The following is a 10,853-nucleotide window of genomic DNA, read 5'->3' as shown; positions in this document are numbered from 1 at the left end:
AACAGGGAGTAAGTTTAGATCTATGAAGAGTGGGGGGGAGGGGTGTTGCCAGGGATGGGATTTAGTGATTATTCTTACTGCGGCTTTTTGTTGGGTTATTATTGGCTTTAGGTGTGTTGCTGCAGTTGAACCCCATGCACAGATAGCATAGGTGAGGTATGGATATATAAGTGAATGGTATAGTGTGAGAAGGGCAGTTTGCGGCACGTAGTATCGTATCTTGGAGAGGATCCCCACCGTTTTGGATACTTTTTTGGTTATGTGTTGGATATGGGTGCTGAAGTTCAGGTTGTTGTCGAGGTATAGGCCTAGGAATTTGCCCTCATTATGCCTGGCAATTAGAGTGTTGTCGATCTTAATGTTAATTTGCGCATCTCCTGCTCTGCTACCAAACATAATGTAGTAGGTTTTGTCAACGTTAAGCGTAAGTTTTTTGGCTGTCATCCAAGTCGATATTTTGATCAGCTCCTCATTAACAATGGTGTTGAGGGTGGCAAGATTAGGGTGAGAGATGACATAAGTCGTGTCGTCAGCAAAGAGAATGGGGTTCAGGTGTCGAGATACGTTTGGAAGATCATTGATGTATATGAGGAAGAGCAGGGGACCAAGGACACTTCCCTGCGGAACTCCAGTATCAAGTGGCTGTGTTGTTGATGCTGTGTCTTTAATGGTGACATACTGATACCTATTAGTAAGGTAAGATTTGAAATGTGCAAGCTCATGGCCTCTTATACCGTAAGTCCTTAATTGATTATGCTGCTCCCATGTTGATATTAGCTAGAGAAAGTTCCCTCCGACCCTTGGAGTTAATGCAAAATGAAGCTCTCAGGACTATTCTTGGCTGTCCCAGATCTACAAAAGTTCTTAACATGAGGAAGGAGCTTGGTATTTCTAGAATCAGTGATAGGATTGTTGAAATTAACACTGTACTCGGTATTAGAATGTTGAGAAACGAACCAGACACTGTCACAGTGAATCTTACCAAGTGTCTAGAGGTAAATACACACAGATCTAAATGGATTGTGAAAACGTGCAATTGCATTAAGTTTTATAACCTGCATGAACTGTATCACTGTAGGCAACAAGAGCATTTCACCCCTCCATGGAAGATGTGTTCATTTAATATCACATACCTACAAGTCCCTCCCAAGAAGCTCATTGCTAGTAATCCCTTCCTTAAATCTCTTGTTAGAGCAACTGCTCAAGAAGAAATTTTTCGCCTAGCTGGTAGTAATAAGTTATCACAAGTTATATACACTGATGGATCTAAACAGGAGTCTTCTGGCAGGGCTGCATCTGCTCTTGTTGCCACCTCCCTAGTTAAGAACGATAATAAATTTGTTGAGTTAGGCATAAGAATTAACAACTGGGCGTCTACACTGCAAACTGAATTGTTTGCAATCCTAATGGCGCTAAAGCTAACCTATGACACTGAGCTTGACTCTATCATCATTACTGATTCTATGTCATCATTGAAGGCTCTTGGCTCATATAATGACTCCAACAACATGCTCATTGGGGAAGCCAGGTATAGATACTCAAAAATTAGGGACAAAGGAATTAATGTACAATTGCTATGGATCCCATCACACATTGGATTACTCCTTCATGATAAAGTTGATATGTTAGCCAAGAAGAGTATCCAGAAGGAGAACATAGAATATAACTTTGGTATAACTGTGTCTAGCATTAGGAATAATATTAGGAGAGAAGTAAATAATGAAGATGATTGTTATAGGAATGCAGTTAGAAGCCTGAGTAGATCTATAACCCACTATGATAACATGAACGTAGATAAGTATGTTTATGGAGCAACTTGCAATGTGAACAGACTGACTGATGTTGTAGTGGCCAGGCTTAGGCTTGGTTACAAGTACTTCTGGCAGTTTGGGAAACACACAGATGATGATCAAACTAAATGTAAATTATGTGATCAGGCATATGGTCACTCTCTTGAACACTATGTGCTTAATTGTCCACTTATTGAGGAATACAGAGACAGACAGTATAATAACCTATGTGACATGTCAAGATATCTTATTAATGAAAATAAGATACCAGATATACTAAGCAAATTTCCTAAATTTGCTTGTAACAGATAAGTGAACTATAGATATGTAGATATAAATCCATATGTATTCCTGTTAACCCTTTGGGGCCTAGTTCCTAGGCCTTTTGTGTATCCATATGCTCTCGCGCTACCGTCCACAGGATGGATATGGGGTGCACAATAAACTAGCCACTTCGGTGGCAAAATCTAAATCTATCTTATACCGTAATGGTCAATGTGGAAAATATTTTAATTTTCCGAAACTATAGTGCCTAATAGGTGTTTAATGTGTCTATATGGGTCAAAAATGTATTTGAAAATAGCAGCGGGCAGATATGGAAAATTTTCTAGGGTGCTTACCGGTATGTACCTCAACATTATATACATACCAGTAATCTCATTGGGAGACAATCATATTGTTTACCGTAGTCACCCCGCGTAGACATGTGAGAAAACTTAACCACCCCTGGTCGCGGCAAGTGGTCCCCTCGACCTCACAATCTTATCCATATCTATCCGAGACCAGTATGGATTGGATAGCACCCACAAGTACGGTGCTACTAATTAATTGTGGACTGTATAGATTATATTAGTTTAGCTGAATGAAGGGGGGGGGGGTAGGATACACCTGGATACATCCATCAAGGAAAACATTTGTACATAATCCCATCACTTACCAGATGTTCTCTGGTGGTCACTTGATGTAGCTGGATCACTCATAACCTATCTAATTACAACATAACACAACTGGCCAGCATAAGTTTGTTATAACTAGAAGGGTTACTTAACTGTGGGTGATTGATACTCCTTATTTCCTCCATTCACCATCTCATTTTCGATGTCCTGCTACACCGACACGGTTCTCATTCCAGCAGGACGAGGTATCCGTTGGTTTGTCCCGCTTTAAAAGTCGTGACTCAAGGAACTTCACTTTCCTCGTCTCGGGAACAACGAGGTCTAACGTGTTCACTCGGAGCAAAACGACTTATTTCACTTCACACATTCTCTTAACTTAGCGTTATTATCACTGATTACATTACCATTCACAAGACGATTTAACGTCTCATAATTATTATACAAATTAGAGGTCACTCCATTAAGATCTGAGGCCGATGAGCGAGGATTAACACACGGGTATGTCCCCTGGACACACACCCTGGCCGTGCACCTGCCACCCGGTCGAACATTATTCACTAATTTTACCACCCCTTTACAGTGGTCCCGTAAATCACGTTCCCTCACTCTTCACTAGGGACAGTCACGACACTTCCTATTATGAATTGAGGCCTATATTGATCCTTAGGCCCCCGTGAACGCCAGTTTCCTCATTCCCGGTTTTCTCAGCCTCCTCACCACATTCAAAACAATCCGCCTCTTCCCATGGCCCGCGTCCACCTCTCCCCCCGCACATCCGCGCATGCGCAAAGGGAACTCTTGGTTCTATTCTATTTTCAAATACATTTTTGACCCATATAGACACATTAAACACCTATTAGGCACTATAGTTTCGGAAAATTAAAATATTTTCCACAGTCAAGTTTGTGGAGTAGGATGCCGTGGTCTACTGTGTCAAAAGCTTTTCTTAGGTCAATAAAAATTCCTAGTGGATATTCCTTATTTTCCAATGCTGTGTAAAGCAGATCTAGCATTTTTATGATTGCATCGTTAGTGCTTTTATTTTTCCTGAATCCAAATTGGCAGGGGTTGAGTATGTTTTGTGACGTTATAAATGAATACAGTCTCCTGTGCACGAGTTTCTCAAAGATTTTGGATAGCAATGGTAAGTTTGATATTGGCCTATAGTTGTTTAAATCTGTAGGGTCACCACCTTTATGTATTGGTGTATAAACTGGTGACATAAACTGAACAGGAGAATACTTCTCAACTTTATTAATGATAAAATAAATAATCGTAGTAATATTGAGGAAACATAAACTCACATACCACTTTGAGTACAGCCAACAGATTCTACATTTATTCATCTTCAACAATGCTAAAAAAAAACTTGAAAAATAAAGGAAAACATTGCAATATCAGAGAAACACTAGTTCAGATTTGACCTTGAGTACAGGTAACATCTCAGTGAATCTGATCTTACGTTTGACCTTGAGTACAGGTAACATCTCAGTGAATTTGATCTTACATTTCCTTGCCTTCAGTTATGCAAAAATCATCTATCACATCATCAAAATCAATGATTTTCCCTGCCTCAAATGATGTAGTGGAAGTTTTAGCAGTAAAGGTCGAGAACCAAAACCTAGTCATTGTGGTAGTCTACAAGCCTCCGGATGCAACATCCCAGTAATTCCAGGAACAGCTGTTAAAAATTGACCACTGTCTGGAAAATCTTCCAGCTCCTGCACCCAACATCTTGCTCCTGGGGGATTTCAACTTAAGGCACCTAAAATGGAGGAATATAGCAAATAATATTGTTGCAGTAATAACACCAGGAGGCAGCTCTGATGAAAACTCACACGAGCTTTTAAATCTCTGCACAAAATTCAATTTAAACCAGCAAATAATAGAGCCTACTAGAATGGAGAATACACTAGACCTCATCTTCACTAACAATGATGATCTGATAAGAAATGTCACCATATCAAAAACAATATACTCAGATCACAACGGTCGCACGGTCGCTCTTACGTGCTAGAACTTTAATTTGTGTCATCAATCCTATACGATACATCCCTCTAGCGCCTGGAACCAATCTTGGGCGGAAAACATTATATACTGAGTCAAAAAAAAGGAGAATTAGTGTGCACTGCGTAGCAGAGTTTACTGCCAGAGGGGAATCATAGGCCTGTGTCCCGTGTGGAAAAAAATAATAATAATTGAACTTTTCATGTCAGAGGAAAGAAAGTCTCCCTGATATCATTGAGTATACATAGTGTATAGTGTATACTACAGTGGCTCCCTAGTATATTGATGATAAAGGCTAAAGTGTCATTTGAAAACAGGTGAATTTGTAAATGAAGTGATAAGCCTATAGAGGAAGGTGCCAGAAGTCGCCAGAAACTTACCACAGGTCAGCTGTTTTTAATAATCTTCCTGGCCTGCTAGTGTACTCGCATATAATCTAGTGATACCAGTGAATAGCAGAATACAGTGTTGTAGTAGCAACTAACCAGTATTATAATGGTACTTAGTGGAGTGGAGTGACTTTCATTAGTTTCTTTTCTTGAAATACGAGACGTTACTGTGAATTTCATATAACCTGTAGTTACCAGCGGTCGCAATATACACAACGAGAAGCAATTATTACTACAGAAAAAGCGTCCTTCCTCCAAAATTTGCACCAGTCAACTATAGTGATAATATAGCATTTATTGCGGTGGAGACGGAAAAAAAAAAAAATAGAAAAGCCAGATACAGCGATTGATAAACAAGGAGGTGACCGTTCGTCATTGTAGGAGCTGCCAGATATCACCGGCTCTTCAACACGCAAGTTATACTTTTGTATCAGTCAAATCACATATTACTCGGGTAGATAATTTCCAGTAGATCCTTCATGTGTTAGCTCAAATCACCGACCAGTATGTTTTAAATAAGTGACCCACTGATCAGAGCAGATCGACTGGTCCGGACCCTTGACTGGTCCGAACCCTTGACTGGTCCGAACCCGGGACTGGTTTCAAACAGTTTCGTTGGACAATAAAGCAGACTGTAAACGGGTGGGGTTGTAGGCGCCCTTATAAACACAAACATTAAAAATCAGGAACGTGACGGTAAGCTGTCCAATATACAAAAAGAGTTAGAAACAGAAATACAAATAGCTAGAGCTTCATTTAAGGTTATTAATATAATATTCAAGAGGTTGCTAGTAGAATTGCAGTAAATCAACCATTCAAATCATTATGAAGCTGTGTGTAGTCTGTGGTCAGTCAAACAAACGGGCTTCCACATGGATAAATTGTCATTTTTGTGGAAATTGGTGTCACGCCCCTTGTGCAGATATCCCAGAACTAGCTACAAGCAGTATTAAAACAGAGAAGTGTTTCTGGGTATGCCCAAATGAGGAAAATCTGTGGACTAAAATCACAAGGGTATTAAAAGAGGACAACATCAAAGCTGCTTTCATAGAAAACCTGGAAGCTTTCTACAACAGATGGGAACATAAAAAGTCTGGGCTGAATGGTACTGCCCTTGATACTGGCCATGTAGTCACAAACTGTAAGGCTGGAGGTGATGTCCTGGGAGACAGTAATAGTAAAGCTGGAGGTGCTGTCCTGGGAGACAGTAATGGTGAAGCTGGAGGTGCTGTCCTGGAAGACAGAAATGGTGAAGCTGGAGATACTGTCCTGGGAGACAGTAATGGTGAAGCTGGAGATTTTGTCCAGGTAGTCGGGAATTATACGCAGGAAGGAATACATATAAATGACCTCATAGGGGACAGGAGCCATAGTAGGGAAACAAGTGTAGTCAAAGATAAGATAAAACCAATATTGCAAACTAGAAATACCGCAGGAAATAGCAAACAAGAGGACTCCAATAGCAATAGTGAGGATAAATTACCAAAAACAACTGGTGGGAGCTCCTTTGTTGGTGCTAGGGAGGATAGAAGTAAGACAGGGAAACATGCACCAACAGGGAATACAGTCACAGAAACCCAAGGCAAGCGGAAACCAAGCCTGTGCACATACTATGCACTTGGTATCTGCTGGCATGGGAAATCTGGAAAAACAGATGGGACGTGCAACTATGACCACCCTAGAAAATGCCATGCCCATATGACAACAGGAAAATGCAAACTCCCTTCCTGTAAGCTTTTTCACCCTGAAATGTGTACCTCTTCAGTACAGGAAAGACTGTGCTATAACTTAAATTGCCAGGCATACCATCTAAAGGGGACAAAAAGATACAAAACATCCAGGCCATGGGAAAACCTGGGTAGCCACAGCCACTCAAGAGGGAGAGGTTTTTTAGTGCCAGGAAGGAAAAAAAACTGGCAGGAAATGGCAGAAATCGTACACCAAATCCAGTCATTCCTGGAGTGGAACCACAGTCGATGGCCTCCACTCCAAACCAACAGATACAGATACTAATGCCGGAAAAAAAATCCCCCCCCAGTACCAACAATACCACCAGTCCGATAACATTCTTCTTTGCAAATATACAGGGTCTAAAGCCAGCAACAAACAACAAAATACCTTTCATTCGTGGACTGCTTGCAGAGGCAAAGGCAATGTTCGCGGCTTTCACTGAGACCCACATAAAGGATCACTTGGACAATGAAATATGGATCCCAGGTTACAACCTATACAGATGTGACAGAGTGAACAGGCAAAAGGGGGGGGGGTTGGCCTGTACATTGCAGAGTCACTTGTTTGCACAGAACTGCTTAATGCCTCAAATGACGTAGTGGAAGTTTTAGCAGTAAAGGTCGAGAACCAAAACCTAGTCATTGTGGTAGTCTACAAGCCTCCGGATGCAACATCCCAGCAATTCCAGGAACAGCTGTTAAAAATTGACCACTGTCTGGAAAATCTTCCAGCTCCTGCACCCAACATCTTGCTCCTGGGGGATTTCAACTTAAGGCACCTAAAATGGAGGAATATAGCAAATAATATTGTTGCAGTAATAACACCAGGAGGCAGCTCTGATGAAAACTCACACTCACACGAGCTTTTAAATCTCTGCACAAAATTCAATTTAAACCAGCAAATAATAGAGCCTACTAGACTGGAGAATACACTAGACCTCATATTCACTAACAATGATGATCTGATAAGAAATGTCACCATATCAAAAACAATATACTCAGATCACAACATAATTGAGGTTCAGACATGTATGCGAGGAGCCCCAGACCGACAAAATGAGACTAGTCACGAGGGAGCATTCACCAAATTCAACTTCAATAACAAAAACATAAAGTGGGACCAAGTAAACCAAGTCCTAACCGATATAAGCTGGGAAGATATACTAAGCAACACAGACCCAAACTTATGCCTAGAACAGATTAACTCGGTGGCACTCGATGTATGCACAAGGCTTATTCCTCTAAGAAAAAGGAGGAGTAGATGTAAAATAGAAAGAGACAGGCGCTCCCTTTACAGGCGACGGAAAAGAATAACAGAGCGGCTAAAAGAGGTCAATATATCGGAAATGCGCAGGGAGACACTGGTCAGAGAAATAGCAAGCATCGAACTTAAGCTAAAAGAATCCTTTAGGAGTCAGGAATCGCGGGAAGAACTAAAAGCTATAAATGAAATCGAAAGAAACTCAAAGTATTTCTTCTCCTATGCCAAATCAAAATCGAGAACAACGCCCAGTATTGGGCCCCTACTTAAACAAGATGGGTCCTACACAGATGACAGCAAGGAAATGAGTGAGCTACTCAAGTCCCAATATGACTCAGTTTTTAGCAAGCCGCTAACCAGACTGAGAGTCGAAGATCAAAATGATTTTTTTATGAGAGAGCCACAAAATTTGATTAACACAAGCCTATCCGATGTTATCCTGACGCCAAATGACTTCGAACAGGCGATAAATGACATGCCCATGCACTCTGCCCCAGGGCCAGACTCATGGAACTCTGTGTTCATCAAGAACTGCAAGAAGCCCCTATCACGAGCCTTTTCCATCCTATGGAGAGGGAGCATGGACACGGGGGTCGTCCCTCAGTTACTAAAAACAACAGACATAGCCCCACTCCACAAAGGGGGCAGTAAAGCAACAGCAAAGAACTACAGACCAATAGCACTAACATCCCATATCATAAAAATCTTTGAAAGGGTCCTAAGAAGCAAGATCACCACCCATCTAGAAACCCATCAGTTACACAACCCAGGGCAACATGGGTTTAGAACAGGTCGCTCCTGTCTGTCTCAACTATTGGATCACTACGACAAGGTCCTAAATGCACTAGAAGACAAAAAGAATGCAGATGTAATATATACAGACTTTGCAAAAGCCTTCGACAAGTGTGACCATGGCGTAATAGCGCACAAAATGCGTGCTAAAGGAATAACCAGAAAAGTCGGTGTTCTGGTGTTTTCACGGTCGCTCTTACGTGCTAGAACTTTAATTTGTGTCATCAATCCTATACGATACATCCCTCTAGCGCCTGGAACCAATCTTGGGCGGAAAACATTATATACTGAGTCAAAAAAGGAGAATTAGTGTGCATTACCTAGCAGAGTTTACTGCCAGAGGGGAATCATAGGCCTGTTTCCCGTGTGAAAAAAATAATAATAATTGAACTTTGTGTCAGAGGAAAGAAAGTCTCCCTGAAAGCATTGAGTATACATAGTGTATAGTGTATACTACAGTGGCTCCCTAGTATATTGATGATAAAGGCTAAAGTGTCATTTGAAAACAGGTGAATTTGTAAATGAAGTGATAAGCCTATAGAGGCAGGTGCCAGAAGTCGCCAGAAACTTACCACAGGTCAGCTGTTTTTAATAATCTTCCTGGCCTGCTAGTGTACTCGCATATAATCTAGTGATACCAGTGAATAGCAGAATACAGTGTTGTAGTAGCAACTAACCAGTATTATAATGGTACTTAGTGGAGTGGAGTGACTTTCATTAGTTTCTTTTTCTTGAAATACGAGACGTTACTGTGAATTTCATATAACCTGTAGTTACCAGCGGTCGCAATATACACAACGAGAAGCAATTATTACTACAGAAAAAGCGTCCTTCCTCCAAAATTTGCACCAGTCAACTATAGTGATAATATAGCATTTATTGTGGTGGAGACGGAAAAAACAAAAATAGAAAAGCCAGATACAGCGATTGATAAACAAAGAGGTCGACTGTACGTCATTGTAGGAGCTGCCAGATATCACCGGCTCTTCAACACGCAAGTTATACTTTTGTATCAGTCAAATCACATATTACTCGGGTAGATAATTTCCAGTAGATCCTTCATGTGTTAGCTCAAATCACCGACCAGTATGTTTTAAATAAGTGACCCACTGATCAGAGCAGATCGACTGGTCCGAACCCTTGACTGGTCCGAACCCTTGACTGGTCCGAACCCGGGACTGGTTTCAAACAGTTTCGTTGGACAATAAAGCAGACTGTAAACGGATGGGTTTGTAGGCGCCCTTATAAACACAAACATTAAAAATCAGGAACGTGACGGTAAGCTGTCCAATATACAAAAAGAGTTAGAAACAGAAATACAAATAGCTAGAGCTTCATTTAAGGTTATTAATATAATATTCAAGAGGTTGCTAGTAGAATTGCAGTAAATCAACCATTCAAATCATTATGAAGCTGTGTGTAGTCTGTGGTCAGTCAAACAAACGGGCTTCCACATGGATAAATTGTCATTTTTGTGGAAATTGGTGTCACGCTCCTTGTGCAGATATCCCAGAACTAGCTACAAGCAGTATTAAAACAGAGAAGTGTTTTTGGGTATGCCCAAATGAGGAAAATCTGTGGACTAAAATCACAAGGGTATTAAAAGAGGATAACATCAAAGCTGCTTTCATAGAAAACCTGGAAGCTTTCTACAACAGATGGGAACATAAAAAGTCTGGGCTGAATGGTACTGCCCTTGATACTGGCCATGTAGTCACAAACTGTAAGGCTGGAGGTGATGTCCTGGTAGTCAGTAAATGTGGGGCTGATAGTGCTGTCCTGGGAGACAGTAATGGTGAAGCTGGAGGTGCTGTCCTGGGAGACAGAAATGGTGAAGCTGGAGATACTGTCCTGGGAGACAGTAATGGTGAAGCTGGAGATTTTGTCCAGGTAGTCGGGAATTATACGCAGGAAGGAATACATATAAATGACCTCATAGAGGACAGGAGCCATAGTAGGGAAACAAGTGTAGTCAAAGATAAGATAAA

At 41.0% G+C, this 10,853-nt stretch overlaps 1 protein-coding gene across 1 annotated transcript in view; it reads left to right on the top strand.

Moving 5' to 3' along the window:
• Positions 1–504: 504 nt before the first annotated feature.
• The window catches only part of LSm1 (U6 snRNA-associated Sm-like protein LSm1), a 45,707-nt gene continuing 35,358 nt past the window's right edge, over positions 505–10,853 (top strand). The window contains exon 1 of the mRNA XM_070095643.1: positions 505–696. The gene's annotated coding sequence lies outside the window, so the exon portion shown is untranslated. The remainder of the gene's footprint in view (positions 697–10,853) is intronic.

The sequence above is a fragment of the Cherax quadricarinatus genome, chromosome 4, assembly GCF_038502225.1.
Source record: "Cherax quadricarinatus isolate ZL_2023a chromosome 4, ASM3850222v1, whole genome shotgun sequence".
NCBI classification, from domain to species: domain Eukaryota; kingdom Metazoa; phylum Arthropoda; class Malacostraca; order Decapoda; family Parastacidae; genus Cherax; species Cherax quadricarinatus.
Note: the sequence above shows the minus strand (reverse complement) of the source record. Positions and strands in the feature narration are given on the sequence as shown.